The sequence below is a fragment of the Pinus tabuliformis genome, chromosome J (genome assembly GCF_031772625.1).
Source record: "Pinus tabuliformis cultivar Carrire ecotype Pingquan chromosome J, CPIR1, whole genome shotgun sequence".
Classification (NCBI taxonomy): Eukaryota; Viridiplantae; Streptophyta; class Pinopsida; order Pinales; family Pinaceae; genus Pinus; species Pinus tabuliformis.
In genome coordinates this window covers 1,376,558,305-1,376,581,063 of record NC_142295.1, presented here as the reverse complement: position 1 = coordinate 1,376,581,063, position 22,759 = coordinate 1,376,558,305, and the positions used below count along the sequence as shown (strand labels likewise).

At 40.1% G+C, this 22,759-nt stretch overlaps 1 pseudogene; it reads left to right on the top strand.

Annotated features, from left to right (window-relative positions):
- The first annotated feature begins 19,603 nt into the window (after positions 1–19,603).
- Positions 19,604–22,529, top strand: LOC149232481 (pentatricopeptide repeat-containing protein At3g24000, mitochondrial pseudogene; annotated as a pseudogene).
- The last annotated feature ends 230 nt before the right edge of the window (positions 22,530–22,759 follow it).

Here is a 22,759-nt window from a genome sequence, read left to right as displayed (position 1 = left end):
TTACACCTTTCCAACTGGTATATGGCCTGGAAGCAGTCTTACCAATCTAGTGTGAAATTTCGTCCCTCAAACTCGCAATTGACCCTCTCCCCGGAACTTCAGAAGAAGAAGCTCGTTTCTTAGAACTAATCTAATTGAATGAAACCCGTCGTGATGTCGCTTTGGCTAACGAAGCCCATAAGAAATGAGTCAAAGCGCAATTCGACAAAAATGTCAAACCCCGTGTCTTCTCAGAAGGTGACTTGGTCTTGCTTTATGACCAAGAATCCAATAAATTGGGAGCAGGCAAATTCAAGTCTTTGTGGATGGGCCCCTATATTGTTAAGCAAGTGTTAGCAAAAGGAGCCTACGAGTTAATGGATTATGACGGAATTCCACTGGCACAACCTCGTAACGGGTTGTACCTCAAGCGTTACTATGCGTGATTCAGTATAGTAACCTGTATGCTTTTGTTATGTTTTTTTTGGTCAAGTAATCCACTTTTTAGATTTATTGTAGATGTCAAACCTATTAGAGTCATGTGTTGGATATGCCGACGGAGCGAGTCGTAGTTCGCGGAACCTATCTTCCGCGGCCAGGGCCATTTTTTATCCAAGCGGCGAGTTAGTAAGTTTCAGAGGGGTATGCATTGGTCGATCAACGAATAACATCGTTGAATATAGCGCGTTGATAGAACTTCTCTCTGATGCCATCACACATGGTATACGCCGACTGATTGTTCGGCTAGACTCACAACTCGTCATACTACAACTCACTGGTATCTACTTTGTCCGAAATCCAGCTATTTATCACATGTTCCTAAGGGTTAAGATTTTGGAAAGGAAATTTGATTTTATTCAATATCAGCATATTTCCAGAAACTTAAACACATTAACTGACTCATTGGCAAATTATGTGTTAGATAGACATTTGCAACATTTATAAAAAGAAGCATACCATCAATATTTGCATTTGGATCATGTAACTTAACCAAAATAAAACTCCGAAAATCAAAAATATATATATAACTATTTATGGTTTACACATAATGTTCTGTAACCAAGACAAAATTGGTCAAATGACCCAAAACTCAAAACACTAGGGGGCACCCTAGTCTAATGATGCTCGTGATAGCAAGTCACAGCCTGTGCGATCATGCATAGGAGCCAATTCCATCGTCTTGGCACACCAGTAGTATGCCGCTGCAACCCCAAGGGTAGCTCATCAGTCCTCACAACTGGAATACCAAGAGTGAGGCCCTCAATCTGTTCTTGTAATGCCGCAAGAGTCTCGGCCACATCGAGGTCGCAAAGGATAGCCCTTCCAACAGCCTCTCCTGCTGAGGCAGCAGCTGGCACTCTCAGGCGTACTACTGGCCGAACAGGACCAACATCTGCATGAACACATGAGTTTGATTAAAGTCTTGACAGAATAAAGCACAAGGACATTATAAAAGAAAAACGATAAATAGGAATATGGTCAAAGAATTTACCAATGGCGCCCCACTGTTCGCCATCCGGCAGTACTAAATATGGGTCACCCCGGAAGTCCATGCCAGCGTATGGATACTCAGAGTAAACCATCTCCTGATGATCAAACCAACCGAAGAAGGTATCAGAAAAGGAAATCTGAGACTGACCAGCATGCCTAGACATATGGTCGACCCATCCCTGCATACGTGGTTCAGTCAGTGAAGGTAAATCGAGTGCAATATACTGCGGTTGCATCAGTGGTATCTTTTCCAAGGCAAAGGCGGTCAAAATAGAACCATACCCAAATTTCTTCAACCTCCCACTCTTTACCTTGGTCAACTGTTCTTTCATCACAAGAAGTACTGCGTCACACCAGTTGAACACCTTTAGTTGGAGACATTCCAAGGCATACTGCATATAAGATCGGTTGGCTACATGAAGAGCCGCTCCACCAGCCATCCTACCAAAAGTAAACAGAATAGTCCTGAGGGACCTGTCAGTGAAATCACGGATGATGATCTTGCCGTCTTTACTCGGCTGAGATCCCTCTCTGCAATACCGGTGAGCATAATCTCTCACAGATTCACCTCCTCGGGCCGAACCTGATAAAGAGATGGGGGCACCCCGCCTCGACAAGCCAGTCAAGAAATAGATGTCCACTACAGTCAAGGGGATGGATTTGCCCCTAATCTGGAACACCTGGTTGGTAGGATCCCAAGCATCGAGCAAATACGGCAGTAAGTTGATCTGTTGTCTCATGCTAGAAATGCGGAAAAACTTCAACAAGCTACAGTTCCGCAGTGCGTTTACTGTAACCGGATCATGCAAAGCAAGCATGTCCTCTTCTTCATGCTCACGTTCTCGCCATGTAATAGTCATCTTACTCCAAAGATCTCTGAAAAACAAACAAGAGAAGAGTTAGATCCTAATTTTGGTAAGAAGCAGGCAAAATTTCCATCAAAAATTGTGCATAAAATTCCTCTTTGCGCCCATCGCACCTACAGTAGTGCTTTGGGTGTGTTGCATGTCAGATGGCCAGTAGACAGGCCAACATCCAACGCACCTTTCGATACACAGAGGGTGCGTTGAAGGCAGAGCGAGTTTTTCAAACCCCAGAGGCTCAGAAAAACCAGGAATCAAGCTCAGAATGCAAAATGGAAAGCATGAAATGAAAGAGCTCAAGTTTAGCTCCTACCTGGTCTAGACAGCGCCGACAATCGTCCACAGAATCTCCCGAAATCAGCTGATGAAAATCAAGGGGGAAAAGCACCTCCAAAGCTCCAACAAACCAAAGTTCAAATGAAATGGCAAAATGAGAGGTAAAAGCACTTTTACATTACTTTTTACGTAATTCGAGTAAAGTATTAGTGTTCTAACTCATTTTTCAGACATATATTGTTCATTTCTAACTATTTTGATGAAACAATTGAAAATGCAGTACAATCCTTGAAAGAACAAAGCTATTTATGCTAAAGTCAAGAAATGACCATTATATCGAGTAGTTTTAGCGTGGACTTCATGCTCGTTAAAAATTAAACATAAGCAATGAGCAAATGTTCCTCCAGAGTTTAAGCTCATTAAAAAATGAACCAATTTCCGGTAAATAACCATCGTGAATGTAATACTTCAGCCTTTAAAGCCTTGGTCGTGTTTGCACCGTCACCTCCACTTTTACATTGGCCGATCATTCACCTCCATTTGATTGTTTACCCATTTTGAGGAACAACTGCGAAGAGTGATCATGTTAGCCATCCTTGTAACACTGCCATGATTGGAAAACTCCAAACCTTACCTGGAATCAGCTGCTACCCATTTTATCACTCGTTCCTCAAAAGACGAGTCTCCTTTAAGCTCTTTTCAATTTACTCGTAAAATATGAAAAGATTGCCAAGCCATTGGCCTCTCCAGCTTGTTAAAGGGATCGGAAGTACTATCCCTCCTCTAAATTTTAATCTTTTTGGACCTGAGGGATTATTACACAAAAAGATCGAGCGCTTGTTTTGTTCGGCTCGTTAAAAGGATCGAAAATTCATCCCTTTTGTATTATTTTATACTTTTTCGGACTTAAGGGATTAGATGACAAAAAAGGAATTTTGGAGTTTCCTTTACGTTCCTTTTTAGACTCTCTAAAATTGAAAAGGACCGAGTTATCTTTGTCGTTAAACTCGTTAAAATTTTAATAGCGACAAACTTGTCTATAGACGAGAACGAGTTTCACTATCGCTAGGCTCGTTAAAACATAGCGATGGGTTTACCCGAAGGGAAAATTATAGAACAAGCATATGTTATCCTCCTCAAGCTTGACAAAAATAAAGAGGTACTGGTCAGCAATGACTGGGGAAAAATTGGGAAGAAAACTTGAAGAAACTTTGTTGGTAGCAAGTTGCTCTTGAACATGACACTTTCACTCCGCATCCAAGTCAGGTTGGGTTGTTTCATTCACCGGTCACATCACCATGGTCCCATCATACCATCCACATTTGGGGTTAATGCTACCAATCCATCACGTCAGTGTCGCCGATATGTTCAAGAGAAGTCATTCAGAGAATTCACCTGTGTCTCACCCACTACAATACATTTATACTCCATTCTTTCATGATCGCCACCCTGAACCTTATATCACCAGATCGTTTTCACCTCCATTAAAATCATTTGCTCCGTTCCATGTCATTGATGTGGGATTCATTAAGGCCCTCCTATGATGGATCGCTTCTTGTCGACATTAGCTCATTATCCAAGAAGTCGATCTAGGAACACCCCATTCAGTATTTTGAAGCTTTCATGCCTCAATGGCAAGTTTCTCACTTCCGGCGACAGGTTTACACCAATGGCCTTCGACCAAAAGATTTTGCGTGGTGTTCGACGCCAAGCCCTTTATTCACACCACGTGAATTGTACTGCAGCACCTTGAGGGTCATTATCATTATCGGTGATTCCTCTCGCGCCTGTTAACAGCTTACATCATTGGCTGGTAATCAGACGATGTCTTTGCATGTTCGACTCCAGAACATCTCTCACATGGATAGACTTGTACTTCGAGTGAAGATCGAATGAGATTGAAGACCTCAGATCTAGTTTCATCCATCCGGGCTGCGATATATATTCAGGGAAATAAAGACATTAAATGTACATCATTGTTGCACAGATAATCATCCAATCAAAGGGATGATGGCTCTACCAGAATCATAAGTCTACACTCAGACAATTGTCTGTCCTGTGTACATGAAAATGAATTTATAAAGCTGAGCATGGGAATGCCTGCCTCAGCTAAATCATGAAAATATTATGAAGATAATGTATTGTATTGTATCTTATTATAGGTCTCCTCCCAGCTTGAAAGAACTTCGGATCCTCATAATAAAGCATTTCACCCGACATCAAAAGATTAACGACCTCATGCTTTAGGGGGCAACTGTTATAGACATTTTTGGGAACTGCAACCCCAAACATAAAATGTCCATAAACAAAGGGCTCCTAAGTCCCTAAAAGTGTTGTTCTAACCCCTAAAGGAGCAAGGTCAACTGATCACAGCTTCTCCCAGAAGTTCTCCATGAAAAACTGCTCAGAATTAGTCAAAACAGGATCATTTCTGCTGCTCCATAGGAAAAGTGCGTTGCATCTCACCTAAACACACTGTGTGGGTGCGTTGCATTTCAAAAAGCCCATCTATGGGGTGCGATGGGCGAGAAATGACAAATGGCAGTGTCATCCCGCGAGGTGGAGAGGCAATGGAAGCTTCCAGAAACTTCTACTATGACACTTGCCTCTCTGAATTCGACTAAGGATGAGTAAGAGGTCATCAATCTCCAAGTGGAAGCAAGAACTATCAGAGGGAAGACACTAATCAAGTCACAAGCTGACTCATCTCCCTTACAGATATCTATATATGGATCCCTCATCCCAGAGATCCAGAGGCTGGAATTTTGCATATTGTAAGGAATTGTTGTTGGTTTCTTGAGATAAAACATCAGATTGTTGGGTGATCTAAGCTTTGTATGAGGTGAAGAGGGGCTTCCTTGCTGAGAGGATGATGTTGGGTCAGAACAACTGGTTGTAACTCCCCTTGGCTCTTTCTTGTTTATCAATAAAAGCTATTCAAGTTTTCCTCTATACTTTTGTGTCATTTATGTTTGCTGCATTTGTATGGTCAATTTACATCTGATCCTAGATTGTTTATGATTATAGATCCATGTTCTTGTATAGTGCTATGCTACTGTGATCTTACAGGTACTCTGTGAAGCTGGGCGTGCAAGGAAACAAGTAGCGAAAGACTATCAAGGAAGAGAAGAATCGAACCAGGAGATTAGCGCAAGACAGAGGTTGGTCTTCTTTGTTCTTCTTTATCTATACTTCATAAAGGAAAAACGAAAGTAGCTTTACTTTGTTTGTTTCTAAGGCAGCTATCACACCTTAGTGGGATAAGCAGTTCTGAGTAGACACTTCTCCCTGTAACACCTATACACATGTATATGTGCAATCCGATGAACCGGACCTGACGATTTTATCAATATTATTTCATAAGATTTAAGATCCGTAGCAAACTCATTTTTAATGCATTTTTGCAGTTTTCGTTTATTAAACAAAATGCGAAGGATGAAGGCCGATGCGATAAGTCGGACCTGAAAGGGTTCATGAAGTGAAATGTATATTGTTTCAAGTTCGGAGAAAAGCCATTTCTAATGCATTTTCGCAGTTTTGACATATTTTAAAAATACAAAGGGGAACCTTGGAGCAAGGCCGAAGCGACTTGCAATAGCGATTGAGGATGGACCCGATAGGGGAATATACCATATTTAAGGACTTTTTGAAGTCCAAATTGAACTGTGTTTTGGTGGAATTTCACAGTCGTGAATGCATTTTCCTGTGTAAAACAAAAAACAACCGCGTTTGGGATTCTAAAGGATTTCAAGGGACCCAAACACCCTTACATTGCAAAATAGGTGGCTACCTCCCCTTTAGGCATTATGCAATGATTATGTAACGCTGGAAGAGGGATTCGAGCAGACAGAGGCTCGGGAGATAAAAAGCCGAGAAGGAGAAACACATGCCAAATTGGATTTAAAGCCACAGACAGAGAACAAACAAGATAGGAAGTATTACAGGCAGTGCTGAGACAGAGCTAGGATAGAGACAAAGAGCGTTGAGGGAATTGTTATCGGGAAAAGTGTTTATTCAGAACGACCCTATCCCACTGGGTTGTGACAGTGACCTCAGAAACAAACAAGGAAAACTACTCTTGTATTCTCCTTTATGAACTATAAACGAAGAGGAATAGGATGAACCAACCTGTGTCTTGCGCTAGTCCTTTGATCCAATCTCTCTTCTCTTTGACAGCTTCCAGCTACCTGCTCCCTTACTTTCCCAGCGTCACCAAGTTCCTGCAAGATCACAGAAGAAGGAAACTACACAAAGACATGGATTTATGTTCATAAAAAGCTTAGGATCAGATTTATGCTAAACATACAAATATAACAAACATCAGTGATATACAAGCATGTAGGAGAAACTCAAATAGTTTTATTGATAAAACAAGAAGATCCAGGAGGAGTTACAACCGATGATTCCTGATCCAGCATCAACCTCCCAGCATAGAATCCCCTCTTCACCTCCAACAAAGCATAAATCACCCAATACTCTGATATCTATCTCAAAACCAACAACAATTCTCTGCAATGTACAAAATTCCAGCCTCTGGATCTCTTGGTGAGGGATCCATATATAGATGTATGGAAAGAGGATGAGTCAGCTCATGAATTGATTAGTGGCTTCTCTCTGTCAGTTCTTGCTTCCACTTGGAGACTGAGAGCCTCTTACTCATCACTGGTCGAATTCAGTGAGGCAAGTGTCATTGGAGAAGATTCTGGAAGCTTCCATTGTCTCTCCACCTCGTGGAATGACTCTGCCACTTGTCATTTCCCACTCAACGCACCCTGGTAGTGCATTCAAGTGCGTTGCAATGCACCTAGCTAGTGTATTTGGGTGCTTTGCAATGCAACTAGCTAGTGGAGCATCTGAAATGATCCTGATTTGACTAGTTCTGAGCAGTTTCTGGTGGAGAACTTCTGGGAGAAGCTGTAATTTGTTGACCTTGTTTCTTTAGGAGCTGGAACAACACTTTTGGGACTTAGGATCCCTTGGTTTATGGACATTTCATGCTTATAGCTGTAAGGCACAAAAATGTCTATAACAGTTGCCCCCTAAAGTATGAGGCCGTTTATCGGGTGAAATGCTTTATTAGGAGGATCCAAAGTTCTTCTAATGCTGGGGAGGAGACCTGTAATAAGATACAATACAATACATTATCTTCATACTGTTTTCATGATCTAGCTAAGGCGGGCATTCCCATTCTCAGCTTTATAAATTCATTTTCATGCACATAGGACAGACAATCGTCTGATGGTAGACTGATGATTCTGATGAAGTCATCATCCTTTTGGTAGGATGATTATCTGTGCTGCAATGCTGTACATTTCAATGTCTTTATTTTTTCTGAATATATATCGCAGCCCGGATGGATGAAACTAGATCCGGGGTCTTCAATCTCATCCGATCTTCACTCGAAGTACAAGTCGATCCATGTGAGAAATGTTTTGAAGTCGAACATGGAAAGACATCGCTTGATTACCAGTCAATGATGTAAACTGTTAACAAGTGCGAGAGGAATCACCGATAATGATAATGACCCTCAAGGTACTGCAGTACAATTCACGTGGTGTGAATAAAGGACTTGGCGTCGAACACCACGCAAAATCTTTCGGTCGAAGGTCATTGATGTATACCTGTCGCCGGAAGTGAGAAACTTGCCATTGAGGCATGAAAGCTTCAAAGTACTGAATGGGGTGTTCCTAGATCAACTTCTTGGATAATGAGCTGATGTCGACAAGAAGCGATCCATCAAAGGAGGGCCTTAATGAATCCCACATCAATGACACAGAATGGAGCAAATGATTTTGATGGAGGTGAAAACGATCCGATGATATATGGTTCAGGGTGGCGGTCATGAAAGAATGAAGTATAATGTATGGTAGTGGATGGGACACAGGTGACTTCTCTGGATGACTTCTCTTGAACATGTCGGTGACACTTATGTGATGGATTGGTAGCATTTACCCCAAATATGGATGGTGTGGCATGACCATGGTGATGTGACCGGTGAATGAAACAACCCAACCCGACTCAGGCATGGAGTGGAAGTGTCATGTTCAAGAGCGACTTGCTACCAATAAAGTTTCTTTGAGTTTTCTTCCCAATTTTTCCCCAGTCATTGCTGACCAGTACCTCTTTATTTTTGTCAAGCTTGAGGAGGATAACATATGCTTGTTCTATAATTTGCCCTTCGGGCAAACCCATCGCTATGTTTTAACGAGCCTAGCGATAGTGAAACTCGTTCTCGCCTAAAGACAAGTTTGTCGCTATTAATCTTTTTAACGAGTCTAACGACAAAGATAACTCGGTCCTTTTCATTTTTAGAGAGTATGAAAAGGTACGTAAAGGTAACTCCAAAGTTCCTTTTTCGTCATCTAATCCCTTAAGTCCAAAAAATTATAAAACAATATAGAAGGGATGAGTTTTCGATAGTTTTAACGAGCCGAAGAAAACAAGCGCTCGATCTTTTTGTGCAATAATCCCTCAGGTCCAAAAAGATTAAAATCTAGAGGAGGGATAGCACTTCCGGTCGCTTTAACGAGCTGGAAGGCCAAAACTCGGCAATATTTTCATATTTTACGAGTCAGATGAAAAGAGCTTAAAGAAGACTCGTCTTTTGAGGAACGAGTGATAAAATGGGTAGCAGCTGATTCCAGGTAAGGTTTGGAATTTTCCAATCACAGCAGTGTCACAAGGATGGCTAGTGAAATCACTCTTCGCAGCTGTTCCTCAAAATGGATAAACAATCAAATGGAGGTGAATGATCGGCCAAAGGAAAAGTGGAGGTGACGGTGCAAACACGACCAAGGCTTTAATGGCTGAAAATGCTTCATTCATGGTGGTTATTTACCGGGGGATAGTTCATTTTTTAACGAGCTTAAACGCGGGTGGAAACATTTGCTCGGTCTTATGTTTATTTTTTAACGAGCTTGAACTATGCGCTAAAACTACTCGATTAATCCAGTCATATGATAAGAATGTCTCATATAAAAACGGCAACTTTTAGATTTTTGCCCCACATCCTTTCTTTATGCAAGTTAGATGACGACTAATCCTACAAGTTTAAAGGGTTAGCCTATGGGTTTAAATGGAGGACCTAAAAATTTAAAAAATAAATAGTCGCCCTTCGCTTGCACTCCAAAAGGTTTGCATGCCCCCAGGTATAAAATATGGTTTCAAGGTTACCCCTCAATTTGCATACAAAACATTTGTTCTATCGGGAGAGGCCTACCTCTTACAGGTTACCCAAAGATTGCTCTATTCACAGTGCAAACAAAACACTTCCTCAGCGATGTCTACCAAAATAGACAAAGGTGAGTGGCAAGATCAACCAACTCTCATAACTTTGACAAGAGAATCTTATTCTAGAATAACCCCTCTTCCAATCACAGACGTGGTACAGACTAGTCATATTCTCCCGCGGAAACCTACTCTATACCCGAAGTTTTCCTGCCGAAGCAGACCAGGATGCATGCCCCCTGGGTTTTAGTCATATCCCTCCGAATTACTCGCGCTCATCGGGAGGACGGACCGGGAATTGAGACATTTCTTGCGTGAAGTGACCATTTAGGGACGGTATATGACTATTTGCTATGCGTGATCCGGGAAATGAAAGCTGGTCCACGAGCTTGACCACTCTTCCTTCGTGCAGAAAACACATTAATCTAAAGAGCGAGGAGACAATGGCTTCCATGCAATAAATATAGTCTCGTCTAAGGAGTAGGTTATAATCCAAGGGTCCTTGAACGACCATGACGTTCATGCGAACTGTCTTCCTTCTCAATGTTATTAGCACATCGGGAAGGATCCCTAAAGGTCGACTAGTTCCTTTATCAAAGCCTGTCAGATTTCTCATTTCAAGAAACAGCGATGGTGAACCAAGCGCTTTCCAAGCAATAGAGGAAAGGATACTCACAGAAGCCCCCTCATCAATGATGGTACCAGCCATGACCATTCTATATATTTGAACGATAATTCGGAATGGTATGCTTGCTGGCAAACGGGGTCTGCCTAGTTGATTCCAGTCGAAGGATACAACTAGGTTGCTTGGAGGTGGGACCGAGTAGATGGCCGGGTATGGCTCTGACGAACTTCCTTCCTGCGGTAAAGGAACGGGTGGATTGCCCCCATGTTCGTCGGAGTCTGTGACGATGAAGAGAATTTGGACGGTGTCATCCTTGTTCTCTTCAGTGACTGTATCATCCGAAGATAAAACCTCTGAAGGCAAGACCGGGTCAACTGCCGCCTCGACCTTTTGACTTTCGTCTGGTATGGATTTAGTTGGTTTATCTTCAATGATAGACGCTTCAGCCGACCACTTGAGCGGGCCAGTTGGGTTCTCAACTAGTGACGGACTCGGCAAGAGTTTTTTATATCCAGGAGGAAGTCGTAACGGTGAAACCGGATGATCATCCAAAACTCTTTTAGCCTCGTCTAAGAAGGGACAACGGTGGAGGGCATGGTCGCCTTCGCACAGTTTACAAGGAAATCTAGCTTTCCCTTTTTGTCCTGGGGCTTCACTTTCACTAGTTGACGGTGTGCTTTCAACATGATCTCCAGAGGTTGATGACACCGGATTGTGCAAACGAGGAGACTAGTCCCTTAGTATCTGGGGGATGCAAGGACAATCTCTGTGAAAGTGGTCTCCTCTGCAAATGACACATGGCGATTTAGGCCTGGTCGGTGCTGTGTGTGGATTTTCGTTAGACGACACTCGTTTTCCCCCATTCGCCTTTGGCTCCTTCTTCTTTTTCTCTTTCTTCTTCTTTTCCTTCTTCTCCTTAGGAACTTGGCTTTTAGCTTTACCAGTCTCGTTAAGCGAAGAGGAAGGAGGAGAGGAAGAATTAGAGGAAGTAGAAGGCTGGTGGGTAACTCTGGACTCGTCTAAATGCTGATTTGATTGTTCAGGAATAGTGGTGTTCTGAACGACATTGGTTGAGAAGAGCCATACTGGCAAGCCAATTGTCAGTCCTGGAAGCGACAATGTGGCCATATGGGGCGCACCAACATCTCCCCAAGAGGAGAAGGGACTAGGATTTCCACCAAGGGGAATTCCTTGGTTGGTAGGCTCCATTTTCTCAACCTAAAGATCAATGTAGGAAAAGGGTATGAATATTCTGTTTAAAATAAATTTTAACACGCTTTGACACAACTTGTTTTTTCAGTTTTTAAGAGTCGAGAAAAAACAAAAGATGACTCTAGTCTCCTTCGATTTTTAATGAGCCTGAAGTGACAAGTGCTCAGATGGACCTTTTCCGTTAAGGAGTCTGAAAAGGAACGAAAGGGACTACTCTGGAGGTCTAGGTAGAGGGAGTACCAAACCAATCACAAAACCGCAGAATACTTTTTACAGTACGGTAGTCAATCTTCCCGAATGCTGTGTTCAGTGCATTGCGATCAGTAGGGCGGCCGACATGGCTTCCTATGGATAAAGGTTTTATGCCTATAGGGGTCTCCCAATATATACTCGACGGTACGTGGGAGCACAAGTCCGTACTGGCACTTATCGTCTCAAAGTGGAGGAATCACCCAACCATCAGTGAGGACAACAGTTACCAGCCTTTACGACGCCAGAATATGTCTCTAGCCTAGACGTCTAAATGTTGTGCATTAAGTTACAAAGCATTGTTAAGTTCATTGAATTTATTTTAGGTTGATCTTTCTTATGAATTTTGCCTTTTGGGTTCACCACGAGATGTAGATGTAATTCCTAAAATGCAATCTAAAGATGATAAGCAAGCTTTTGTCTCTTTTCAGCAATGAAAATCCTAGCTACAAGGGGAAAAGAAAGACACAATCTTTTCTCAAAGAGCAAAGAGCACACTGTAAATGCACTTTTCCTAAATCAAGCCAAACAGACTGTCAATATGCAAATGCACATGTGCATGCATTTGTTTTTCACTTTCTTAATATTGATGCCTAAAAATAAAGTTGTTGTACAAATTTGAATTCGCTTTCAAGTGAAAAACACCAACAAGCTTCTTTTCGAAATCAAAAGGTAGAGACGATTACGACACTTTATGATTTTGAAGTAAACACTTGTTTCAACACTAGAAATTCACAAATTCAAGCCAAAGGCAAAAGTAAAAGTATAATCGACTGTCAACAGCAAATAAACTTTCTCCTAAGATCAAAATCGACACTTACGACAGATCTAAATCCAAGGACGACAGTATGACTAGTCTACTTTTGCAATGGGAAACTGTAAATGACGTAACAAACACACAAAAACAAATACAGTTTCTTTTATACAACTGAGGCAAAATTAAGGCAAAGAAAAGGGGCTTTTAAACAAACACACACACTGATCACAGGCTGCAAAAATTAGAGGCAAAACTGGAAAAAGTGAGCAAAGAACCTCAACTGCACAGGGCTAGGCTGATCAACGCACCTGGTACACAGAGAAACTGGATTGCAACGCAAGTTGCCCTCTCGAGAACTGCGTTGAAATGCAGGAACTCTTCACAGCACCTGCACTGGGGCAGAAACGAGAATTCTATCCAGGTTCTGGGTCACGGTTTGCAATTTAATCTATGGTTTTTGGCCGGGTAAAAGCAATCAGTAATGCACAATCAGAGGGTTGATTTAAAAGAGGTTTAAGAGCTATCACAAAGGGTAATCAGATCATTTGTGAATCAGCTGTTCAGATCATAAACAGATCCAGTGAATGGATTGAAGTAGCAGATGTCTACTTTGCATTTGTAAATGGCAAATGCAGTTCGATTCGCTACTTCTAAGTTTATGAGATGAACAACAAGAGGAACACAAACAAACTAACTAGACACGATCCCCAGTGGAGTCGCCATTTTGTTATCGGGAAAAGTGTCTATTCAGAACGACCCTATCCCACTGGGTTGTGACAGTGACCTCAGAAACAAACAAGGAAAACTACTCTTGTATTCTCCTTTATGAACTATAAACGAAGAGGAATAGGATGAACCAACCTGTGTCTTGCGCTAGTCCTTTGATCCAATCTCTCTTCTCTTTGACAGCTTCCAGCTACCTGCTCCCTTACTTGCCCAGCGTCACCAAGTTCCTGCAAGATCACAGAAGAAGGAAACTACACAAAGACATGGATTTATGTTCATAAAAAGCTTAGGATCAGATTTAAGCTAAACATATAAATATAACAAACATCAGTGATATACAAGCATGTAGGAGAAACTCAAATAGTTTTATTGATAAAACAAGAAGATCCAGGAGGAGTTACAACCGATGATTCCTGATCCAGCATCAACCTCCCAGCATAGAATCCCCTCTTCACCTCCAACAAAGCATAAATCACCCAATACTCTGATATCTATCTCAAAACCAACAGCAATTCTCTGCAATGTACAAAATTCCAGCCTCTGGATCTCTTGGTGAGGTATCCATAGATAGATGTATGCAAAGAGGATGAGTCAGCTCATGAATTGATTAGTGGCTTCTCTCTATCAGTTCTTGCTTCCACTTGGAGACTGAGAGCCTCTTACTCATCACTGGTCGAATTCAGTGAGGCAAGTGTCATTGGAGAAGATTCTGGAAGCTTCCATTATCTCTCCACCTCGTGGAATGACTCTGCCACTTGTCATTTCCCGCTCAACGCACCCTGGTAGTGCATTCAAGTGTGTTGCAACGCACCTAGCCAGTGTATTTGGGTGCTTTGCAACGCAGCTAGCTAGTGGAGCATCTGAAATGATCCTGATTTGACTAGTTCTAAGCAATTTCTGGTGGAGAACTTCTGGGAGAAGCTGTAATTTGTTGACCTTGTTTCTTTAGGAGCTGTAGCAACACTTTTAGGGACTTAGGATCCCTTGGTTTATGGACATTTCATGCTTATAGCTGTAAGGCACAAAAATGTCTATAACAAGGGAGTCTATGTACTCAGAGAGTCTTGAGAGGTTCAAGCAAAGCTCTTGTTGTTGCATCTATTTTGTATTGAGTCTCAAATTGAGCTCATACTGTTGTAAAAACTCTGCTTGAAGACATAATAGAGAGGCCACCACTGAAGGCTAGACTAGGAGATGTAGCCCAGGAGTATTGGGTGAACTCCTTATTAAATTTGCTATGTTATGTGTTGTCTATATTTTTTTTGTTTACTGCCTCATTGTCTGTGTATTTCGCAATCTTGTCAATCCATTTCATAAAATAACATAGACAAATCCATGCACATGAGTCTGTAATACCTTATTAATCATCTTAGATCTCATGACTAGATTAAGGAGGCTCAATAAACGGACTATATTCAGGACCTGTTCTCCTTCTATCTCTGAATAACTTTCCGCTTCGCGTAGCTCCAAAAATCAAGGTAGTTACATAACTTGTTTTTCACATAAGAGCATTTTAATCCAAGTATTCAAAGATCTCAAATACTTACCCTGCGGTCCCTTGAAGAAGCGTTGCTCTGCTTCATTGTAGCTGACCGAGGTATAGACCACGAATTTTTTCACAAACCCTCCGAGGACACGATTAAGTCAGTGATTGACAATGTGCACGATCTTCTCTTCAGAGACTTCTAATCTTTGCATTAACTCCGAGGTCTACACTATTGGACGGTCAGGCCTCCATCTTCCCTGTCCATTTGCTAATTTAGTGATCCACTCGTATAGTTCGATCGGGAAGGAATAGAAGAAAATTTCATGGATCTCTATATACAGGTACCTATCCAACCATTATTCTTTCGTTAATCAAGGATTTATGTTTTCTTGCGCTGCGAATTCATGGATCTTTCTATCCAACCAGTCTTCAATTTCTTTCTTTGTCATAATCCAATTATGCGACATCACACATCTCTTTATGAAAATCCCAGTCCCGGCAATGGAACCATTTGTTGGCTTAGGGTCTTGACCCAAGTTCAGAGTTAAGTTTTCTAAACAAATCCCTACACTTCTGGCCCTTTTGGCATCAATCCACAGAGCGCAGACTCAAGTCTCACCCGAAGCAGTATGGGGGGTGTTAGAACCAAGTTTCCACACCTAGAGATGATTATGATGTCGATTTATGCCCTAAACCTTCCTTCATGCAGATCGATAAGCCTTTTAAGGCTTATCAATATAACTCCTTGGTACTAGCCTCTAGATCTTCATGAAGGTCTATGACTATCTATCATCGACCCTAAATAGGCGAGTCAACTACTTACACACCTCTATAATCGCCCTTAGCTTTGTATTTACCCAGATCGGCTTGTTTCTCTTATATCTTTACCATGCACTAATATATTCTTCACGTAAATAGATATTATTACTTGCGTTCATATAACAATGTAAAATATGCAGAGTCGCGCATTAATACAATATTAAATCATAAACCCAATATTCACCATAACATAATCACATTCATTCATAATAGAAGTAAATAGGGAAAACACAAATATTTCTAGAATAACCTCTTTACTGATACTTCAATTCTACCTATAGACTCGAGACTACCCTGCACACTCAGCTACAGGGGTTCGCGCACACAACTGTTGACTTTACTCTAGGCCTTTGTGCATATAGCTATAGAGCCTCTCTTCTACTCTAAGACTCTTCGCTCTTCACTTCTAATGACCCATTACTTTCATCATCATCTATGCTCTATCTTAGACACTCTAAGACTCTCCTTTTTATACAATCCCATGGTCTGCGGACTATGGGTAGGTCTATACAAGCCGACACAACTTACATAAAAGAAGGGAAAATCCCTTTATGACACTTACTATCTATGCATTGTGCGACGATAACTTGTGGAGGCTTTACACTTTACATACAAAACTTGGGTTTTCTGCCCCAAAAATTGGGCTTTTGCCCCAAAACTTGATCGCAGGGGACCTTGTCCCAACAAATAATCTTGACGATATGGAGAATAATTAGAGTGCATGTAAAAAGGAAGGACATGAGGGGTAGTAGGGAGCTGAGAGGGCCTACGAAGTGACTGGGCTTGTTGGAAGTGTTTCAAGAAGGAGTCAAAAAACCATTTGAGGATGTTTTTGTAGCTGGTAGTCACAACTTGCACTATTACTCTTCTCATAATCTAATTTTCTTTATATAATTTTTCTCTATCTTCTTATCTATTTTACACAATAAACATTATACTATTATTTCTACATTCAATGTTTTTCCTTTCACTCTTAAATAAGATATATATATATATATATATATATATATATATATATATATATATATATTTAAAATTGATTTATATACACTTGTTATATGTCTAGCATTAGAACATACTACATTTTTACAACACAACAAGAGCACACAGATATACACAAAGAACGAGAGAATATTGTGAAAGGAATTCCAATCCACCTTTGTATTAGTCTTTAATGTATATTTATACATGAGATATGTGGTTGGAGCGATTGTACCTGCTCTCAACCACATATTTACTTTACATTACACATTTACCAAATTTATTGATAATTACATGATACGTGATGTATGGTGATAACATAGGTCTAAAGTCCCTTACAACATCTCCCCAACCATCAATGTCTTGCTTGTCCCGAGCAAGGATGCAAAATGTTTCGAACCACTACTCTCTGTAGAAATATCCTTACTGTGCATCGACCATGTATAATCATCTGCATAGGTAACTTAACTGCAACAACTACCCGTTGGATAGGACAATGCACGTATACAAGGTTTACTGTGACTACTCCTTGTTAGGTGGCCTCTTCTCGCAAATGTTCACTGCTCACATCATCTGTAGTCTTCTCAATCTTCTGGACTTCTACTCCAACTAGGAATAATTGGTAGCTCCTCTCTAGTCCGAGGGCGTCCCCTTCACTCTCTCTACAGACGAGTCTAGCAAGGGATTTTCATTCCTCGGGGTCCTTCATTCAACAAAAGATAAGTGGTCATCTGTAAAATCAACCATCCTGCATTTTTTCTGTCACAATCCAAGATCCATTCAACAATTTTATAATAAGGGGGTCAGTCCGCACATTCTTTTGTTGTCATAATCATTCAATACTTTTGTCTGTTTTTCTTATATGATTTCATGTTCTTGACTTCTACTGTGAAACATTCTAATCTGTGTTATATTTGTTGCTACATGTGCTATATAGTCTAGTGTTGCAAAATTTATTCAATGTTATGTTGCTGATATTTGTTATGTAGAACCTATATTTGTTAAATTACATGGAGGAAAATAAAAGAAAAATTTCTCTGCAATTTCACTCAAAATTTTCAATTGCACTAAAAAATGTGCCAAAAAATCCAAAATCCTACATATAATTTTTTTATATACACTCAAAATCATAGTCAAGACAAATAATTTCTCTTAGAAGTGGAAGTAAAATAATGAGTCGAATTCAACTCCATCCAATTTCTAAAAAAAATTCAAAGTCAAGTTCATCAACTCAGTATTTCCTCTTGTTATGTCTATAGAGAATAGTCAACTTAGTGAAAAGTGGACACCCATTTACTTATCTTCAATTGTATTTCACATTTGTAGATGTCGTCCAACGTATCATAAAAAATAGAGTGGATGTAGTGTTTTAATATCAACAAACAAACAAATTAGCTGCTTCAGGAAAGAACCATAAAGTCGACAAGGGTCAACTTCATGTCAGGAATAGTTAGACTCAAAATCGACTTCAACCAACCAACAAATAAAATTCATGTTGGCTTCCTTTGAGTAAGTCGGTCTTCCATCGTCTCATTGTAGCCCAACAAACAATGTCTGATGCAACTATGAGTTTTGTAAATAATTAAACGAGGTCGACTCGACTCAGTCCATGGATCCAGCTGCATAAATGCCTTACAATTTCATGGGGTTATTGATCTCATTATTCCACAACAATATGAGCTAGGCCTTGATTAAGACAAATAAAAAAAATACATAGCATTGGGTAATTCGTTAATCCTTCCAATATTGAAACAAATGGACTTAATAGAAAAAAAGGTCGCAATCACCTTCAAAACTAAATTTTATTTGTTGGTTCCACCATGAACAAGCTGTATCTTCAATTTGAACAAAACAACATCGACTAATCTTTACAAATATCAAAACGTATATTTTTTTTCTCTGGAAAAATTTGGGATTGCAACTTTTCCGTTTAATTTCATCCTCTTCTCTTTTATCTCTGCATGTTCTTATTGTCTTCACATTATTACAGTCCCGAACTCATGCACCAAAGACAACATAACCAAAATGTTGCATGTCTAGCATTAGAACAAATTAGATCTTATAGCACAACAAAAACACACAGAGATACATAAAGAACGAAAGAATATTAGGAAATAAATTCCAATATGCCTTTGTATTAGTATTTAATGTATATTTATACATAATATATGTGGTTGGAGGGATTGAGCTCTCAACTACCTATTTACTTTACATTACACATTTACTAAAAGTTACTGACAATTACATGATATATAATGTATAATAATAACATAGGTCTAAAAACCCTTACAACATTAATGTGAAAGTTACCCTTCAAAATTGTGTTGTGGGTTATCCAAAAAGCATTTATGTTATATACTATTTCTAATAAATGCATTTCTACCTATGTGAGGAAATTGGCATACTAATTGATAAGTGGTTAGCATTGGAGAGCCTAACTTTGATATTTTGTTAACATGTGGAACAAAATAAACATTTATACAATTTTAACAATAAAACTTTGTAGAGGAATAAAACCTTGCTAACTAAATGAATGATTTTGAACGATATTTACATAATTTAGAAAACACTTCGTTAATTAAAAAAATGATTTTCACTTATTGCTTGTATAATTACAATGTAGTCGGATAATCCTTTATATATAATGTTCAATAAATATTAAGCAGATTCAATTTTCCATTAAATATTATAATTTCAATAAAGAAAAATGAAAAAGCAATAAATCAAATCATTAATTTACTTTGAAATGCTTAATATTTACCGCGTTGTGAAATTTAATCTGTCTTAGTACATGCAATATCATTTAGTTTTTGCCCACTAACAGTTGTCATAAACCCCAGTATACACACATTGTACAAACAATAAAATTGAATCTGACCTGATATGGAGATATGTAAGATCTCCATGGACCATGACAGTGCCCAATCAGATCTCCATGACGGTGCCAAGTCATCATTGTTATTGAGGTGGATTGGCTCTGATAGAAGTGTTTTGGGATGGCCTCGATTCTAGTGAAAAAAGTATACCAATTGCAAAGCGGTAAGTGGGTTTCAAAAAAGTTATAATAAAGACAACGACGATAGGTAGACCATAAATAACTGGTACAATGCTACGTACTTTGGCATTTGTTGTTGCATATGGTCTAAGCTCAGGGACAATGTATTGGCAATGAATTCATCGCTTCCATGAATAAATTCAACTCCCTTCTCAAGGATGTGGCAATCCTGGGAAATTACCCATCTATGTCAAGTTCTGTGCGACTTAAAGTAACGAATAATTTGTGTTTGTATGCTGGGCAAAGCAGCATTTTGAGGAATATCGGCTTCAGCAGCTTCTCAGTCTCTAGTGTTGTTGAAGAAGAAGAGTCAAGATACGTTGAGAATTGGGAAGACAATGAAGAATATAGGGATTCTTGTGATATGACTTCCGAATTGGGTACAGTGTCTCAAGGGGGTCGATGGGAACAGGTGCTGGACATTTTGGAGCTCATAGACAAAGGAAATGTCCGTGCAGATACCAATATCTATGCACGCCTCCTGCAGGGCTGTGTAAATAGAAAGGCTCTTGAAGAAGGTAGGCTAGTCCATAGGCATATAATCAATTCTGGATTTAATTCAAACCTTTTTCTATTAAACAGTATTGTAAATATGTATGCTAAATGTGGAAGTGTGGAGGATGCACGACAAGTGTTTGATGGAATGCGAAAACGAGACATGGTTACATGGACTGCTTTGGTTTCAGGATATGCTCAGAATCAACACGGTGAGGAAGCCCTTAAATTATTTCCCCAGATGCTGCGGGCGGGAATGAAACCCAATGAGTTTACGTTCTCAAGTGTTTTGAGGGCGTGTGCAAGTTTGTTGACACTGGAACAAGGCAAGCAAGTTCATGCCGATGCCATTAAAAGTGGATTAGAGCTTCATGTATTTGTGGGGAGTGCCCTTGTTGACATGTATGCCAAAGGCGGTAATCTGCAGGATGCACACAGACTGTTTCACAAAATGCCTGAACGAAATGTTGTGTCATGGAATGTTTTGATTGCTGGATATACCCAGAATAATAATGGCGAGGACGCCATGCAACTCTATTCGCAAATGCAAGGAATAGGTATGAAACCGAGCGCATTCACCTTCTCTAGCATTCTTAGTGCGTGTGCAAGTCTAGCAGTCATGGAACAGGGTAAGTGGGTACATGCACATATCATAAAAACAGGGTGCAAGTTGGATGTATTTGTTGGGAACGCCCTGGTTGATATGTATGGAAAATGTGGATGCATAGATGATGCACGCCAAGTTTTTGATAGATTGACTAGACGAGATGTGGTTTCATGGAATGCTATGATCACAGTATGTGCCCAGCACGGGCATGGCGAGGAAGCTGTTCGGCTTTTTGAAAATATGCAATTGGCAGGTTTAAGGCCAAATCGCATTACCATTCTGTGTGTTCTGTCAGCATGTAGCCATGCAGGCCTAGTGAATGAAGGCCGATTCTACTTTGATTCTATGAATTCAAAACATGGGATTACACCGACAGCAGACCACTATGCTTGCATAGTCGATATTCTTGGCCGTGCTGGGCACATCAATGAGGCAGAAGATTTGATCAATAGAATGCCAATTGAACCGACTGCAGGTGTTTGGGGTGCCTTGTTGGGCGCCTGCAGAGTCCATGGAAATATGGATGTAGCAAAACGTGCTGCAGAATGTCTATTTGAGTTGGAACCACATGATGCTGGACCCCGTGTATTGCTGTCAAACATTTATGCTGCTGCTGGTAGGTGGGATGATGCAGCAAAGGTGAGAAAAATGATGAAAGAAAGTGGGGTGAAAAAGGAACCAGGTTGCAGTTGGGTTGAGGTTGAAAATACTGTGCATACATTTGTTGTGAATGATAGATCACATCCACTAACAGAAAGGATATATGCAATGTTGAAGGATTTGAATGGGAAGATGAAAGAAGCAGGGTATGTGATTGAGGAAAACTCTGCGGTTCTTGCTGTAGAGAGAAAAGATACTTTCAGCTACCACAGTGAGAGGATTGCCCTTGCTTTTGCCCTTTTCAGCATGCCCACTGGGGCAGTAATCCGCATCAAGAAAAATCTTCGAGTCTGTAGTGATTGCCACTCTGCAATCAAGTTCATCTCAAAAATTGTTGGGCGAGAAATTGTTGTTAGGGATACCAATCGTTTCCATCACTTCAAGGAGGGTGTGTGTTCATGTGGGGATTATTGGTGATGCAATCTGAATTAAGTGTTGCTTATTGTATGCCTACACTGATTCACCAGTACCAGATAGCATTTGACAGGCTTAATACGTTAAGCATGAGATGAAATATGTATGCTTGAACTGTGAAGAAGAGTTATGAAACCCTGCAACGAAAGCTGTATGACACTGAGTTGAAGAAGTCCTAAATGCTCAGCACTTGAGTTTTTCTATGTTCCTGACTATTTTGGGTGTCGGAAAAGCTATGTGTGTCATTTAGGACCATAGATAATTGGAAATTCTGAAACCAGTTAGAACCTGGCAGTTGGATTTCATAAAGTTTGACTGAATATCAAGTAATTCGCATATTGCCCAGACAGATTGATTGACTTGAGTCAGATTAAGCTTCATACTCTGGTCAGAATGAAAGTATTTGATCCTAAACCAAGCCAACCATGGACATGACAGTTCTAGGAATTTTTTGTCCAAGGTAAGCGACTTAATGCTGTAAAGCATACACAGATTTAGCTGACATCTATTGCTATCCTGCGTAAGCGTTGCTTATAAAAAAATGCACACATTTTTTTGTATGAAGGACCTCGTCTTGAAATCAGTATACAAAGATAGGTTTTGATTAGTAATCTCCTTAATATTTTGTTTTCAGTCTTAAAACGTCTCGCTGCCAGCACCTAATAATATACTTGTAATGTTGCTTTTACTGCCAAAATGTGTCATGCTTCACCCAGAACCGAAGAAGACAAAACAGAGGAAACAATGAAATGAGCATATTGGAATTTTGTTTAATATTTTCAAGACAAAACAGAGGAAACAATGAAACGAGCATATTGGAATTTTGTTTACTATTTT